Here is an 18543-nt window from a genome sequence, read left to right as displayed (position 1 = left end):
CAATAATCATGGCTTAATTGTAGCTTAGAGTTTAGTCAGACTCCTGGTTTTCCTCCTGATGGTCAAGGGTTGCCCTCAGATAGGAAGTTTAGTTAATTTGGGCTCTGGTCAAGTGGCTAAGTGAGAAGACAGAGTCATTTCTTATTCTTTTCGTATTCATTTCTAGCAGTTGGACTGCTCTGAGAGAAATGGTAGGTAGCAATTACTAGTATAATTAGGGATCATACATTTGTTTATTCAGCAAATATTTATTGAGTGCCTACCATGTTCCTGCACTCAACATATGGTAGGAGTGATATAAATGTTTGTTGAATGAAATATAATTACTTGAGAGTTAAAAAAGGCCTTCTTGAAATAATTTGTTAATTTTGGACTTACCTTGATGAGGAAATTAATTCTGTTTGTGTGATTGAAGTAGGGAAGAGATGCTGAAATAGTTTATTTTACTCTCCTACATTTTTTTCAGCCTCCTTTCAGTTGAGAGGGAGAAAATACTAGTCCTGGCTAATGTGATGTATCTCCTTCTGGGTTGAGACTGTGGGAATCCCAGTGAATAAGGAGGGAGGCTGTGTCTTCTAGATGATGAAGAAGAAGATGGTGGAGCTGTGTGGAAAGAAGCCGTTGCTGATTTCTGCAGGACATGTCACCTGAGGAGGAAAGAATCTCTTGTATTAAGAGAACCTGGGAGTTCAGTAAAGGATTTGGGGTTTGTTTTTTTTAGTGTCATGTTATGAAGTCTATCCTGACTAATAAGAACTATTGTATACTTTGTTTCTTTAAAGATTTTTATCCTATATCAAAAAACCACAAAATAAAACAGGGATCGGTTGATGAATATCTTAGAATTCTTTCCAGAATCTCTGCACCCACAGCCACGAATGTTGCCTATCGCCTTGTCCTCCTCAGTTCAGTCTGCAGCTTGTTGAAGGATCACTGGAGATGACTCAAACTCTAGTTTTTAAATCAAACTTGTCCTGCCAAATCCAGGACCCTGAATTTATCCAAATTATAGAAATATTCTTTGACCACCCGTCCACCAAAACACCTCCCATTTGGATCAACAGCAGCTTTAATTGTTGATTCAACCCTATCAAAATTTAAAAACATTCTTACTGCTTCATCATCAGTGGCATCAGGAATTTCAAATATCACACATTTTACAGCTATGCCATAGTTTTCACACCCTTCCTTGGTTTCAGCTTCCAAATCTTCATCTACCTCTCCTGCACCAACCACGTTCCTTAGTTTTGTGCTGTGATTAGTCGCTCAGTTACCTCCAACTCTTTGTGACCCCATGAACCGCATGCCAGGCTCCTCTGTCCATGGGCATTCTCCAGGCGAGAAAACTGGAGTGGGTTGCCATGGCTTCCTCCATGTTCCTTAGTAGGACCACTTTAGTAGGACACAAGTATCTCAGTTAATGGATTTGAATCTGACTTCCTGGCTGCATCTTTCTGAGTGGTGTCGCCCATGATGATTTTGCCTTCCCGCTTTCTGGTCTGCCCCACCGACAGCACTGTGCTCAGGCCCTGCTCAACCTTTCCAAGAAGCCATACTTCTGCATGATTTTCTGTGTTATTGTTTGTGCGCCCCCGCCCCCCCCAACCCGCCCCATGTTGGCGAGGAAGGAGTTGCCGGGGCCAGTCGGGGATCTGGGTCTGTCTTGTTGCCCTACACTGGGGTAGAGATAGCAGCTTTGGAAGACTGGGAGCAGAGTCTTGAATCCTCTTCATAAGGAAAGCCTCAGGGTAACTCTTTGTCTTTCTCTACAAGAGAAGCGGGTGGTGCATTGGCAGCTCTGCTCATACTTCTCTCTCACTCATAATATTCATGTTCATCAATCTGGATCTCCTAACCTGAAAAAGCTACTAGTTTCAAGTCTGGCTTCATGCCTGTTTTCTCTCTCTTCTGTCTTTCCAGCTCCTGCTGCCTCTGTCACGCCTCTCTTTGGCCCCTCACTACTTTCTCATAATCATTAGGAAACGCTGTGGCATATTCCTCAGCTGTAGGGATCAAAACTTCTCCTGCAGAAAACCCACTGGGAACAGGATCCATGAGGCCCGCGGCTGCGTGTGGTGGGGTGTCCCAGATCTGCTGCTCATCTGAAGAGCCACCTTGCTTGAAGTCAATGGATGACCGGGGCAAGGACAGTACTTTGTATTGTCCCTTGGCTCTTCGCCCAAGTGAGAGCTGCCTTCTTCATTTGGAGCTGAGACTGCAGAAGTTTGAAGTTTGGGGACCAGCCTTCTGATTTTTGAGTCATTATTCTCCACTCCCAGGTCTTTGTATACGAACATCTTCTTAGCACTGGGCCCAGGTGCTCTGGACCTGGCAGGCTAGGCATTCAGAGTCAGCCGGTGTGCCTTTTATTGTAGAGAAGTTGCTGTTGTTGCCACATTGTGTCTTGTAACAAAAGACTGTAGATAATTAAATGACCATTGCCAACAGGTAGCTTAGATAAAGTTTAGTATCCTGTATCATAGAATATCAACCAGCCATTTAAAAGAATGTGCTGATACGGAATTTTCTCTCTCAGATATGTTGTTACCAGAATAAAAGAAGATTTAGAACCGTGTTCACAGTTTCAATTAGTGTAAAAAAGAGACTCTATCATCTACTTACAGTATCTACATGCACAAATGAACACATGTAAAATTATTATTAGTATTAAGTAAAATATACTTAATATAAAATTTAGCCATTTTAACTGTACTGTTTGGTAGAATGAAATATGATCACACTCTTGTGCAACTGTCACCCATCATCCATCTCCTGAACGTTTTTCATCTTCCTAGATGGAAGTTGTATATCTATAGGACACGACTTCTTCCTTTCCCTCTTACACCAGGATCTGGTAACCACCATGCCACTTTCATTGTGATGAGTTTGATTACTCTGTGTACATCATATATGTGGAATTGTGCAGTATTTGTTCTTTTGTGATTGGCATATTACTTCGTATAATATCTTCAAGGTTCATCCATGTTGAGCATGTGTCAGATTATCTTTCCCTTTTAAAGCTGAATAATATTCCCATCATATGTATGTATGACATTTTGTTTATCCAGTCATCTCTTAGTCAGTACCTAGATTGCGTCCACCTTTTTGCCATTGTGAATAATGCTGCTTTGAACACGAGCATACAAATGTCTGTTAGATCCCTGTTTTCAGTTTGTTCAGGTGTATACCCAGAAGTGGAACTGCTAGATCATATGGTAATTCTATGTTTACTTTTTAAGGAACCCCTTCTTATTTTCCATAGCAGTTGCACTCTTTACATTCTCCCTAGCAAGGGTTCTGATTTCTCGACATCCTCACCAGCACTTGTTATTTTCTGTTTTTTGCTTTTGATGATAGGCCTCCTAATGGGTGTGAAGTGGTATCTTGTGATTCTTATTTGCATTTCTCTAGATTATAAGTTGAGACAATTTAAAAGTTATGCATGATGATAAGAAATCTTCCCTGAGTATGTTATTAAGCTATGGAATAATAAAATTTTTGTTATCCTCTAAATTATTTTTTTTGAATATAAACTAGAAAAACTGAACTTGAAAAAGTTGCAACTTATAATTATAAACATAATTATAAATAATTGTATGTATTTAAGATATTCAGCATGATGGTTTCACATAAATATACATTGTGAAATACCACAATTAAGCTAATTAGTATTTATTATCTCATATAGTTACCTTTTTTTTATCCCTCCACCCTTCTTCTGTCTGATAACCACTAGTTTGTTCTCTGTATCTATGATTCTGTTTCTATTTAGTTATGTTTGTTTATTTTTGTTTTTAGGATTCCACATATAAATGAAATCACATGGTATTTGTCTTTCGCGGTCTGACTTATTTTACTTAGTATAATACATTCTAGGTCCATCCATGTTATTGCAAATGGCAAGATTTCATTCTTTTCAGTGGCCAAGTAATATTCCATCCTGTATCTATATCAACCACATCTTCTTTACCCATTCATCTATCAATGGACACTGAGATTGCTCCCATATCATGGCTATTGTAAATAATGTAATGAACATGGGGTGCATATATTTTCTTCAAATTAGTGTTTTCATTTTCCTTAGAAAAATGCTTTAGAAATGGAATTTTTGGTTCATGTGATAGTTCTACTTTTCTGTTTTTGAGGAGCTTCTATACTGTTTTCCATAGTGGATATGCCAATTTACATTCCCACCAACAGGGCAGGAAGGTTCCCCTTTCTCAAGGTAATATACAAAGTCAGTGCAATCCTTATAAAAATACCAATGGCATTTTCACAGATTAGAACAAATAATTTTAAAATTTATATGGAAACACAAAATACCCTGAATACTGTAAACAATCTTTAGAAAGAAGTATGAAATAGGAAGTATCGAACTCCCTGATTTCTAACTAAACTGGAAAACTAATCAAAATAATATAATACTGGCACAAATGCAGACACAATCAAAGGTATAGAATAGAGCCCAGAAATAAACCCATGTTTATATGACCAATTAATCTACGACAAAGGAGCCAAGAATATACAGTGGGGGAAAGACAGCCTCTTCATAAACGGTATTGGGAAAACTGAACTGCATGCAAAAGAATCAAATTGGCTACTTTATTGCATCATGTACAAAAATAAACTCAAAATGGCTTAGAGACTTAAATGTAAGACCTGAAGCCATAGAACTCCCAGAATAAAACACAGGCAATAAGGTCTTTAACACTGGTCTTAGCAATACTTTTGGATATGTCTCCTCAGAGGAAACAAAAACAAAAACAAAAATTAACAGATGGGACTACATCAAACTAACAAGCTTTTGCACAGTGAAAGAAACCAACAAATGAAAACTTTAGATGAGAGAAAATATTTGCAAATAATATGAGATCAATATCCAAAATGCACAAAGAACTCACATAACTCAGGATCAAAAGACCAAATAACCCAATTAAACAATGGTCAGAGGATGTGACTAAGACATTTTTCCAAAGAAGACATGCAGATGGCCAACAGGCACACACATAAAAAATGCTCACCATCACTAAATATCAGAGAAATGCAAATCAAAATCACAGAGATATCACCTCGCGCCTGTCAGATTAGTTATCATCGGAAAGATAACAAATTACCTTTTCTTTTTCACCTTCTTCAGATGCAGAATAATGGCTGCTATTTAAATAATTTTTATTTGCAATTTTGACCCATGAAGTTTCTCACATTTTCCTTAACATTTGCTGCTGCTGCATCGCTTCAGTCGTGGCCGACTCTGTGCGACCCCATAGATGGCAGCCCACCAGGCTCCCCCGTCCCTGGGATTCTCCAGGCAAGAATACTGGAGAGGGTTGCCATTTCCTTCTCCAATGCATAAGAGTGAAAAGGGAAAATGAAGTTGCTCAGTTGTGGCTGACTCTTAGCAACCCCATGGACTGCAGCCTACCAGGCTCCTCCATCCATGGGATTTTCCAGGCAAGAATACCAGAGTGGGTTGCCATTAACATTTGGCTGGTACCATTATGTAGTGGTTAAAAGTATAACTTGACTAGAGTCAGGCTACTTGAGTTCAAAGTCTGGCTCTGCTACTTACTAACTGTGTGACTTTGAACAGGTTACATAACCTTTTTATGCTTCAGTTTACTCTTCTGTAAAATAGGAATAATATTGGCACCTAACTCAGAGAGGTATTGTGAACATTAAAAAAAATACATGTATGTAAATCACTTGGAACAATTCTTGGGACATAGTAAATATTAAATGTATTAATCATTATTACAATTAAGATTAAATATGAATCATTTAGTAGTAGTGCAGCATATATTTACATGTATTTGGAAAATATGTTGACACTGTTATTTAGATCTCAAGCAAGGAAGTAAAATAGTGTATTCATTATGGCCTCTGGAGAAGAGTCTATGGCTTCGAATGAAAGGATTTATCTGGTCTGTGTTAGTCAATAAAAAGTAGCTGAAAGTCACCTTTAGTACTTCTCTTAAAAGTAACTAATCTTTTGATACCATGGGGCCTTGAATCAATGGTTGCAGATCAATATTTTCTATATACAATTATTGTTTCCTTTCACCTTCTACACGATGGGCTGAAAATCAGCACACTGTGGACTGAGAAAAATCAATGGGCTACATTTGTGATTTAGAGAACACTGGATTGGAGATGTATGTCCTTTTGGAAAACACATACAAAGGAAATTATGTAAGCACTTTCTCAGAGGAATCCTAGGTAATTACTGGGTGAATCTGTGATCCAACAGGTTTCTCCTCAATTACACCTAGAGAACACATCAATTCATTTACCTTGTAGTAAACAATCTACCTCAGGCATCCAAATAAAGACACCAAGATTGTGCCTTATAGAGTAATTGGCTCTGGTGGACCCAAACTCAGGATTTACAAATGGTTTCTCATTTCTGGTCCATTTGGTCTTGACTTCTAGGGGCAATTACTACTTACTGCTTTGAAAGGAATCTTATTTTCAGCAGTCTCAAGGAAACACGTCTGAATGGTTTTGAGCTTTCTGTGTTAGTGGAACCAGATGAATTGCTATCAAAAGCTAATTCGCGTTGTGAATTATGTCCTTTTAACAACATGTACTCCCTCTGGGGCAATTAAAAAAGCTGTGCCATGGTTTTAAAGTCAGGACCTCAAGAGTGTTGGTTGGCCCTTGTACTGGGAGTTAGCTCTGCAATAGCTTTCAAGAAATAAACACATTTCTGTGGTTTGGATAGGGAGTGAACTTTAGTGTGGTGCTCTGAATCTCCACATGCTGTTTACTGGATGCAGTCTGTGGTGGGATAGACATGCTGTGAGTTTTTCTCACGTGGATGACCACTTCTTTCAAACAGGAAAAAGGTTGAGAGGAAGAATTTGTATATTTTTATTTTATGAATCTACTAGAATGTTCACAATGGGTTGATTATATTATTATTTGCAAAATAGATTCACACAATGAAGATAGAAAACTTATCCTTCATTGTGTTATTATCAGCTAGCATCTGAGCTAGTTCAAGCTCTGCCACAGTCTAGTCAAGACATTGGGCAACTCATTCATTCAGTCATTTTTGTGCAAATACACCATATGTCAAGTGGCAACTAGGTTCTGGGGATATAGTAGGGAACAAAATAAAATCTATTCCCTTATGAATCTGATCATCTAACTGGGCAAAGTGGTTTGTTCTAATGTTGTCAGGATGCCTTAAAAACATACCATGGACTGGGTGGTTTCAACAACAGAAATTTATGTTTTCACAATTCTGGAAGCTAGGAAGTTCAAAATCAAGGTGTGGGCAGAGTCGGTTCCTGGCAAAGCCCTCTTTCTGACTTGCAGAGGATCGCCTTCTAGCTACGTCCTCACAGGGCAGAGAAAGAGGAGGCAACTTTTCAGTTGTCTTTTCTTCTAAGAGCATTCATCTTAGAGTGAGACCTCACTCGCATGACCTCATCTACTCCGATTACCTCTCAAAGGATCTGTCTCCAAACACTGTCACTCTGGGGGTCAGGGCTTCAACATAGGAATCTTAGAGAGACACAATGCGGTTCACAGTAGCGAAATAGAACACCACACAAATACATAATAGTCTGATGGGGATATACACCAAGGGCAGAACTGATGGGGCTGCTGCTTTATATAAGGTGGTCAGGATGAACCTTTGTGATAAAAAAACTCTTGACTACTCTGAGTGAAACGGAGTCATTGTAGAATTCTGAGCAGAGAAGTGATGTGATCTAATGTATGTTGTATGCTTTAGATGCAGCCCTCTGCCTATTGTATTGGGAATAGATTTGAAATGGAATAGGAGACCACTGCAATAATCTAGATGGGTGCTTGCACAGGGTTACAGAGGTGGAGGTGATGAGATGTGGACGGATTCTTCTTGAGCATAGAGCTGATAGGATTTGGTGCGCATGGACTTTGGTATGAGGGAAAATAAAAAATGACTTGATATAAGCAACTGAAAAAATAGAGTTGTTATTTATTGGGAAGTGGGAGGCTGAGGGATAACTTTTCTTGGGAGTAATCAAGAGTTTGGTTTGGCCTACTAGACATGTGAACAGAGAAGAGGGCACTGGGGTGCATGAATTATGAGTTTCAGGGCATCTGAACTGGAGATGCATTTGGGAGTCATCAGTAAACAGATATCATTTAAAGTTATAAGATCAGATGAGATGAGCAAGGAGATTCCCAGGACATATCTCTGGGAAGCGAAGAGGAAGTATGAAAAAAGACAGGGAAAGATAAACTAGGTAAAAGGTGACCCAAAAGAAAGTGATATTTCAGAAATCAGGGGAAGAAAGTATTTTGAAAAGAAGGAAATAGCCAACTGTGTCTAATGCAAAAGGTTTTAGTAGAGGAAAAAGTGAAGTTCTGTATACTAGGTTGTCCATTTCCAACTCTGCACCGTGTAAAGCTAGAACTACATTTCTCCGAATCCCTTCCCCTGTAAGGAGAGAGCTGGGCAAGAGAGAAAGTTGTATAAAGATTTCACACGTGAAGGCAAGAGCCGTTATTCACAGGAAGTCAGGCGGCCACACGGGATGGCTCAGCAGGTTTCTCTATAGCTCCCCCTGCTGGTTGTGATGGCCACAAGCCATGAGACTTCCCGCTGTGTTCTGCTCCTTCTCTTCCACTGGTTACTTTGTCAAGGTTGTTAGTTGCTCTTTTTCTTCTTTTTCGGCTGCAGGCCTTAATTCCTACGTAAAACTCCTTATTTCTTAACACTTGCAGTGGCTCTGTTCTCTGACCAAACCCAGACTGATAAATCCTGCTTGGATCTTTATGGAGTCACTTCAAATATGTTAGCTACTTCTTGGGACTAATTAAAAAGGCAGTGAGGCCCCTGAAGGGCTTTTGTAAATTCTTCTTTTATGTTGCTCCCAGAAATTCTGAAATGGGTCAAGGAAGAGCATTAATTAAGTAAACCTGACGGCTACATACACAATAATTTCTGTTAGAGGAAGAGGTCTCCCTACCCTGGAGAATTCACTCATTTCCCATGTCTCCTCTGTGCTGGACCTGCCAGCAACATGCCCTGAATTTGATTTGAGCGTCTCCTCACTGTCAGGTAAATGCCTGAAAAGTTTAGGTTCCTCTTCTCATTAATATCATATTTTTTTTTCCATCAGAAAGTTAAAGCACACTTGACTATTAAATCTCCTTTGTGCTGTTCAAAGTGGGGAAAGTGAATTTCCCTTCCTCTCATCAGCATACTAAATCAAAAAGTCCTATTATGATATTGTGATTTATAAGAAATGTATATTTGGTCATTCAGATACTTATATTTTTCATACATATTTGATCTTCATCCACGGCTCCCCAAACCCTTGGGATTGCCTAAGTATTGAGAGTGATAAAAGTGTCTTTCGTTTTGTGAATGAAGTGACCTCTGGCAGTATTGAGAAGGGAGGCTGTTTGCCACGGCGTCTTCCCCACCCAGGGATTGACCCGAACTTGTGTTTCCTGCATCTCCTGCACCGGCAGGCAGATTCTTGACCACTATGCCGCCTGGGAAGCCCGAATCCCTTACTAAGTGACGTATTGTTTTAAAATACTTTCCTATTAAATACAGTACTAGAATAAATGATCTTTGTACCTTTTGGAAAGACAATATATTTATTTTGCATTTCAAACAGGACTTCAACATAGGACACTGGTTGGAAAGGTCTTAGAAGGATTGGAATAGCAAAAGTTAGAAGATTTAGGGGACTCTGGAGAAAAATGGAACATGGTGTGACAATCTGAGGTCAGCAGGCACCTGATTACCCCTGGGGTTGAGACCTACCCAGCAGCTGTTCTGTTGGAGACTGCTGCTGACCAACTGCTGCTGAATCTGTGCACCTAGGTCAACCCTGAAATGGCTGAAAAGATGCTTTGCAGATACTAAGTTCGGAATTCTGCTGCCAGCCACCAGCAGTAACTACCACATTGCCAGAGCCAGAAGTAGAAAGTTTGCCTTCTTTTCTCTGACCGTCTCAATACCTTCCAGAGTCTCTTACTGACAGAACCAAATGGGAAGCCAGCTGAAAAGGAAGGCTGGAAAATGCAGTTTGCACACTGCCAGTCTCAGGAACACAGAACATATTGTAGGAGGTGGGTGAGGGTCTGAGGATAACTAGCACGGTCTACGCCTTAGAATTCTCAGCCCTCGCAAAGGTCCTTCTACCCAAATTTTGCCTTTTGTGAATAAATTTATAGGACAAATTCTCAAGTGGAATTGTCCAGCCCATGGAAACACACTTTGAAAATCTGAAAGATAGAACCAAATTACTCTTCTTAGAGGAGTATTTGAGAGTACTTATTTTTCCATGCCCTTACCAAATCCATGTACCTGCCCATTTGGAAGAATTGGTCAATCTCTAAATCCATATCAATCATACACCAAAGCCTTTGTTCTCAGAAAATACCATGCTTATCACCCATAAGAAAATCATTCTTAAAAATGCCTGAAATCCACCTAATTAGAGACTTGTGGTTAATAATATGAAAATAAATACACACTTGGAAGGGTTAAGACTATCTATCATTCATTCACACAGTTCTTTCAATGAGTTCAACAACTTGTTGTCTTAAATGGAGGTGGGAAGACTGCAAAGGTATTCATATACATGGCTAAAAGGTTTTACAACCAATTTCCAGTGTATGGGAAGGGAGTTCCTACCCCAGCAAGCAGTTCTCTGACCGCAGCTGAGTGTCCTACAATTCAGTTCGATTCTGACACTATCATCTGGGAGGTAGAGTCAGATCCAACAGAGTAAGGGCTTAATCTTATGAGATGGCACTCTTCCCCTGCCCCTTTTCCCCTTACCAGTTCCCCTTTGGATGCCAGTGGCAACTCTAGATTGTCACCTGTGCTTCTGACAGACCAGCTACAGATCCAAGGTTCCAGTGACCCGGCCCCCCTCCCCCCACCCCTTGAGGTCAGTTTATTTGCTGGAGTGGCCCTCTGAATTCAGAGAACATTTCACTTACTAGATATGGAAGAGATCCATAGGGTGAGGTGTGGGGAAATGTCTTGGATCTTCCATGCCCTCTCCAAGAGTGCTACTCTTCCCAATAACTATGTGTACCCCAATGCCAAAGCTCTCCAAATCCTGTTTTTTCTGTTTCTTTTTTTTTAATGGAGCCTTTATTACAATACATAAGCCCGATTGATTAAATCATTGTCAATTGGTGATTGAATTTAATCTCTAGCCCCACCCCCTTCCTGAAGGTCTCATAAGCGAAGTCGCTTGTCCTGTCCGACTCTTTCGACCCCATGGACTGTAGCCTACCAGGCTCCTCCCTCCATGGGATTCTCCCGGCGAGAATACTGGAGTGGGTTGTCATGCCCTTCTCCAGGGGATCGTCCCAACCCAGGGACTGAACGTGAGCCTCTAAAGTCTCCTGGCAAGTAGGCTCTGTGTCACTAGCACCACCTAGGAAGCTCTAGGTGGGGTCCAAAAGCCGCCTAATTAACACAAGGGAACCTTAATCCCCCTCACCTCTTAGGAAATTACAAGGTTTTTAGAAGCTCTAAAGTGCCAGAAATGGGGATGAAGACCAATGTATTATTATAAATCACAATATCCCATTTGTCTAGGACTAACTCTGCAGGGACTGGAAGTGGGAAGTAACTCTTTAGAGCTGGATGGGAGGCTGGATGTCGTCTAATCAGAAGCTTTATTGTGCTGATGAAGAAAGAGGCCTGGAGAGGTGGAATCACTGGTGAACAGAAGCATAGTTGGAGCCAAAGAAGGCTGGGGAGGACTGGACTCCATGTAGATGGATGAAGCATGTCATATGTTTAGGGAACCAACACATATTTTCTTGTGGAAGATGAAATATTTAACAAAAATATTTATTATTCATTGTGAGAAAAAGAAAGACGGTTGGATTTAGTTTATGCCTTAGTATTGTTTTAATTTTTAATTACATATTGGTGAAGGGGTAACATTCACTATTTATGGTCTCTGTAGGTCCTATTTCAGTCTGAAATACAGGTCTCTTGGGTCCTAGTTCCTTGTTCCTCCACCATGTTCCTCCTCAACGTGATGTCTCTGAGCATCACTAGAAATTATGATCTACCAGAAAAAATGACATTTCTAGCACTTCTGTATTTATTTTGATTTTAAGTGAAATGAGCAATGAAATCCATCTATAATTTATTTAAAACAAAATTTCAGAATTCTAAACATTCAGTTGGATTAAAAACATCATATATTTCAAGTATGAAATTATAAACCAGGAAACCCTCAAGTAACATATACATTTATGAAAATAAATAGGCATTATAATAGTATAAATTATTAAAAGATGAAATATATAAAACAATGCCTTATTTAAATGGGCTTTTTAGAAAAGGAAGAAAATTAAATTAGTCACAAAATAGAAAATAAAATATCTAGTGTAATGTATAGTTCTTTTAAGAAGTACCAGCTTAAAAGAAATGAGGTCAACTGTATCATTATTCAGTCGCAAGTCTGTTTTTATACAAATTTCTCCAGCTGCTGCTGATGCTCTTTCATTATTCTGTACATGTCAGAAATGGAGAAGTAAGCTGGAAGCTAACCACAGACATTTACTTTTGACTCTTTTATCTTCAAATAATCCCATCTCTTTGAGGAGTACTTTTTGAAAATTTTTGAGAGTGACAATCTTTTTGTTATGGTAAGCTGCAATATTTTGTTTGGAAGAAAGCATTTCGGGTTTGTCTTTGTCTTTCTTAGTGTCTTGGAGACTGAGGTTGAGGGATCTTTATCAGTTTCAGTACCGACAGATTCATATTTCACTTGTTTAGAAAATCTTTGAATTGGAAGAAGACTAATCCTTTCTGTGGAAACATTGCAATTGCACATTTGCTTGCTTATCACATCCTGTTGGGTGTGGTCTTGCCCAGGTTTTAAAAACAAGCACAGATTTGTTTTGTGGCACAAACTGAACAACTGAGTCACTGATTTTTGAATACATAAGGGATTCAGATTTCATATTTTTTCAAACATTGGAACAACGGTATCATCCAGAACTAAATGTGCATTTTAGTACTTAAAAATAGCATAATAAGGCAGATACCGGAAATGGCATCACAATGCCACTTTTTGATCCTTTTCCTGCCCCTTTTTAGCTTTCTGTTTCCCGAGCTTGTGATTCGGGTTTGTATAATCACATCATAATGTCAAGTGCATGATAAACTATGCATACTTGTGAGTTGGCTTGAGAACTTACCCACATTTTTAGTTCTTTGAGGAGGTACTTTCTTACCTTCAAGCAACTGCCATAAAAATGGACTTTTGCAACATAATATGTCTATTACATAATTTAATATGCAGTTCTTATCTATATTATAACAAAAAGGTTTGACAGAAAGTTAGTAAGCAAGAATGAGAAAACTAAGTTGCAACACCCAAATTGCTAGCCCTCACTGGAAGTTTATTTGAGTGGGTGTATTCTGCTAAGTGATGGTGCTATTTGATAAAACTCATGAAGCCAGCCAGGCACGTTGCATAAACATGGCCTTGGCTGTGAACAAACGGTGTGCAGTTAAAAACTGCACGTACAAGGAATGATATTCCCTAGTCACACCCATGTTGGTGTACTTTTTCTTGAGTTTCCTGTTTCCTAAGTGATGTGTGAAATTGCTTTATTTAAGGTAAAAAATAGTCAACTAGTAGCAGTTTCTTATGGCTCAATCTATAATTTGTTTCATGAGTACTATTTTTAGCATCTCGTTCTCTCCCAGTATTTTGGGTAATATTTATAATAAAAATAAGCATTTTTTATCTCTTACTATCACTCCCATCTCAAGTTTTAGGAATAGAAATTTAATTAGTAAAAGTCAACATCTGGAGTTAGATGTTGGCAGGAGGTGTCAAAAGCGGCTGCCTTTGTGTGGAGGTTTCTGCTGTGTTCACAATCTAGGATTTTACGGCTGGCACTTGTGGCTGTCCTTGACATCCTGTTTACCATTTTCCCCAGTCAAATTACACAAACCCCAAATCATCCAAGTTAGAGACGAATATCTAGTCCTATCTGGGGCATATTTCATCTGGAGAAGGAAATGACAACCCACCCCAGTATTCTTGCCTAGAGAATCCCACCGACAGAGGAGCCTGGCGGGCTACAGTCCACGGGGTCGCAAGAGTCTAAACCACCACAAGCCTAACAACCGCAAGACTAAACCAGCACCATCACCACCACTGGGGCATATTCATCTGTAGTTGAAAAAAATCCCATGGACCACTATTAGGTCTGAAAATAGGCTTCATCAAAAGAGAATTACATTCTGAGTCCAATAAGAAAAGATCAGTAAACTCGGTACAAAATTTCACATGGAACTCTGCTCAGTGTTATGTGGCAGTCTGGATGGAAGGAATCTGGGGCAGAATGGATACAAATATATGTATGGCTAAGTCCCTTAGCCGTTCACCTGAAATTATCCCAACATTGTTAATTGGCTATACTCCAGTACAAAATTAAAAAGTTAAAAACATTTCAGCTATTTTAAGGAAGGAATAATAGTTTTGAATCATTCTTTAAATTCTAATGTTATTTTAAAATATTTATCTTAGTAACTCAAAAGGTGCTGTTTTATAACATTGTTTGAATACATTTTCCCTCTGCAATATTCCCCTTTGTGTGTGGCATTAACTTTGTAATATTTAAAATAAAGGCAAGAACTGTAATTAAGTTCTGATGCTTTATTAAAAAATGCATGCTGTGGTTCTATGACATGCATAAATATAAACTAGGTTTTATTTTTATTTTTTTCTCCATTTATTTTTATTAGTTGGAGGCTAATTACTTTACAATATTGTAGTGGTTTTTGTCATACAATGACATGAATCAGCCATGGATTTACATGTATTCCACATCCCGATCCCCCCTCCCACCTCCCTCTCCACCCGATCCCTCTGGGTCTTCCTGGTGTACCAGGCCCGAGCACTTGTCTCATGCATCCAACCTGGGCTGGTGATCTGTTTCACCCTAGATAATATACATATTTCGATGCTGTTCTCTCGAAACATCCCACACTCGCCTTCTCCCACAGAATCCAAAAGTCTGTTCTGTACATCTGTGTCTCTTTTTCTGTTTTGCATATAGGGTTATCGTTACCATCTTTCTAAATTCCATATATATGCGTTAGTATACTGTGTTGGTCTTTATCTTTATAAACTAGGTTTTAAATTTCAAATCTCATTTTTATCTGAGACCCTTACCTAGAATATCAAACAAAAATAAAATGATAGTAAATAATAAAAAATTCAACGACAAATAAATGTCATGTATTCGTTTATATTAGAGAAAATTTCTTTCCAGAATGTAGTCACAGTCCCATTGGAAGAAACGCTTTCAGGACACAGTAGTCATTTTTTCCCAGTGTCCGTTCTTCGCCCAGACAGACAGCAGATGGCGCTGCGCTTCCCCTTTTGTCTGCCTTTAGGGATGGGACCAGAACCCAATTTTGGCAGAGCTGAGCTGAAGATCGTAAACATATTCAGAATTGGGTGAGCAAATGAAACTACGCATTTAGCATCATAATTCACCTCACTTTATACTGATCTGTGCTCTCAAGGACATAGTTTTTGTTATCTTTGATCTAGGGGGCTTAATGCATTGCATTAACAGGGCTCATTACCGCTAAGAGAACGGGCTGCTTGTCAGGAGAAAGGACCCGATTGTTGAGGTGGGAGGTTGAAAGTCTGTTCTCAGCAACACCCCACCAACACCAAGAAAAGGATGCTGTCTTCTTCCTTGTCACCAATTTGCATTTATTAAGGGTCCCTTGATGCTTGGTGGTGAGTTGCCAAGTTGTGACTTGTAACTTTGAGAAGTTTGTGGTTAAGGTGGTGACCCTTAGACATTTAGTCAAAATAAATTTCTGCCCGTTGATACTAAACAACCAGCTTCGTTTTGCAGTGTTCCAGCATTACTGTGCTAATTGCAGCTAATGGTCATCAGCAATCTCTCCTCTCTTTAGTCTTTTGGTCTATGTCCATTTCTTCTTCTGGGTCTGTTTCTTTAGTTAAATTGCACTTATTGACTTTGGCAAACAAGTATGATTAGCTGTATTTCCTTAAATAATTGAATAAAAATGCTTTTTGTGGGAAAATGATAACAGTTCAGTATCATAATCATTTAACTTTCAGTTAGAGAAGATCTTAAGAGATTATTTCACCTAACTGGCTAAATAATATGGGGAGAAAGTGATGCTTAGATGGGTACAAGGGTTCTCTCAAGTGCCGGTAGACTCAGAGTGAGAACTTTGACCCATGGCTCTTAAGCAGTCTAACAAGCCACTTTACATTATGCTCTATTGCGTTTTAAAACAGGTTCAGAGAAGAAATGTCAAAGTTAATTTCTGTCGCTGACACGCTGATCATGGATGGGTGTTGGCAGGTCGCATTCATCACACACAGCCTACGCGCAAAGCCTTCTGCTTCCTGGCCACAGCCAACGGTCCGTTCTTTGCTCCTGTTCCCTTCGCAGGCTGCCGAGAGCCCCATTGTGCTGGCGTTTATCAGTGTTCTTCTATAGGCTATCAGGTTGTTGGGAACAGGCTTTTCATCTCACTTCTGTTTGTCTCATTCCCTGTGACTTTCATAATGCCTGACACCTCTTAAGGTTTCGAATAGGCTGGTTGTGTAAAGAATGAAATCTTTGTGGAGACTACCCTGAAAATGGCAAACTTGAGGGCTATGAGAAAACCTCCTCCGGCTCTGAAAATAGAGACATGCTGGATTTGATGTAAGAGAAATCCTTAACTATAGCTGAGCCTGAAATCAAGAAAACAGATCCTCAAATACTAAAAATAAGCAAAGCCAAAAGTCTGCAGAGAGAGCAGAACAGCACGTGTAGGAGATATATTCAACTAGATGAATATTAAGTGAGTTTATATGCATAGACTCTTTGATGACAAGGAACGATTAAACTGAGCTACTTTTTATACGATGAGGAAAGGCCCTGGCACCTGGGTGCAAAAACTTGCTTAATGATTTTGTGCCTTCCCTTTCTTTTGTATGTCTGCAAAGAGCCACACTAATTGTTTTGATGTCACATACTTAGGACAGTAATTGGTGTTAGAGACAGTCCATCACGTGGTAAACACAGGGGCACCATGTGGCACTTTAAATGACTGAGGTCTGTATAGGAAACAAAGGAAAAACACATGTAAGCCAACAGTCTGCCTAATAAACTGCCTCATTCCACACAAAGGTTGCTCTTATAACTTAAATATGTGATTTTTCTGGATGTTTGGCATCTTATTTTCCTTTTATTCACAGGTAGGGAAAAATTTGCAATCACAAAATAAGATCTGCAAGGAATTTAATATATTTTCATTAAAAAAAGTCAGCACAAAACTTGGAAGCAACCAAGATGTCCTTTAGTAGATGAACAGATAAATAAACTGTGGTACATCCAGACAATGGAATATTGCTCAGTGCTAAAAAGAAGTGAGCCTATCAAGCCCAAAAAAGACATGGAAGAAACTTAAATGAATATCATTAAGTTAAAGAAGACAATCTCTAAAGGCTACATACTATAGTCCCTTGAACAGGAAGGAAATCAAACCAATTAATTTTAAAGGAAATCAACACTGAATGCTCATTTGAAGGACTGATGTTGAAGCTGAAGCTCCAATACTTTGGTCACCTATATGAAGAGCCAATTCATTGTCAAAGACCATGATGCTGGGAAAGTTTGAAGGCAGGCGGAGAAGAAGGCAGCAGAGGATGAGATGATTAGATAGCATCACTGACTCAATGGACATGAATTTGAGCAAACTCTGGGAGATGGTGAAGGACAGGGAAGCCTGGGGTGCTAGAGTCCATGGGGTCACAAACAGTTGGACATGACTTAGAGACTGAATGACAATACAACAAATATGATGTTCTGGAAAAGATGGAAGTATAGAGACAGTAAATAGATCAGTGGTTGTCAAGGATTACGGGTGGAAGGGTAGATGAGAAGGCAGAGTACAGAGAATTTTTAGGGTAGTAAAAATACTCTGCATGATACCATAGTGGTGAATACATGTCATTATACATTTGTCCCAAGAACACACAGCACCTTATGGTAACTATGGACTTTGGGTGATTATGACGTGTCCATGTAGTTTCATCCACTGTAACAAATGTACCACTCTGGTGAAGGGTGTAGATAAGCAGGGAGGCGATACACGTGTAGGGGCGGGTGTGTATGTGAAATTGTTATACTTTCCTGGTAATTCTGCTGTGAACTTTAAACTGCTCTAAAAATTTTCTTAATTTAAAGACAAATAGGTAACAAGAACATGACTGTGCAAGCTCATTTCCCACGGTGAGCAAGAAACTTATTTATAGTTATTATTGGGGCTTCTTCCGACTCCTTTGCATTGTGTGAGGACCCAGGAGGCTTGGGGGTAACTAGCTTTCCAGGAAGGACCATGCAGAATCAGTCCAGTGTGCTGACGGCTGGCAATTGCACTGTCCAAGCCGCGTACCTTGGAGGCAGGCAGCTCTGAGGCTTCTGGACCAAGCCCGGGCACAAGGCACCTTGCCCACGTCTGAGCGCTACACTCCGAGAGGCCTGATCTGCCTG

General features: G+C 39.5%; 1 pseudogene; it reads right to left on the bottom strand.

Annotated features, from left to right (window-relative positions):
- Nucleotides 1-963: 963 nt before the first annotated feature.
- LOC122427047 lies at nucleotides 964-2393 on the bottom strand (annotated as a pseudogene).
- Between the last annotated feature and the right edge of the window lie 16150 nt (nucleotides 2394-18543).

This window comes from Cervus canadensis, chromosome 25 (assembly GCF_019320065.1).
Source record: "Cervus canadensis isolate Bull #8, Minnesota chromosome 25, ASM1932006v1, whole genome shotgun sequence".
Taxonomy (NCBI): domain Eukaryota; kingdom Metazoa; phylum Chordata; class Mammalia; order Artiodactyla; family Cervidae; genus Cervus; species Cervus canadensis.
The sequence above is the reverse complement of the archived record's forward strand: the minus strand, read 5'-3'. Positions and strand labels throughout refer to the sequence as shown.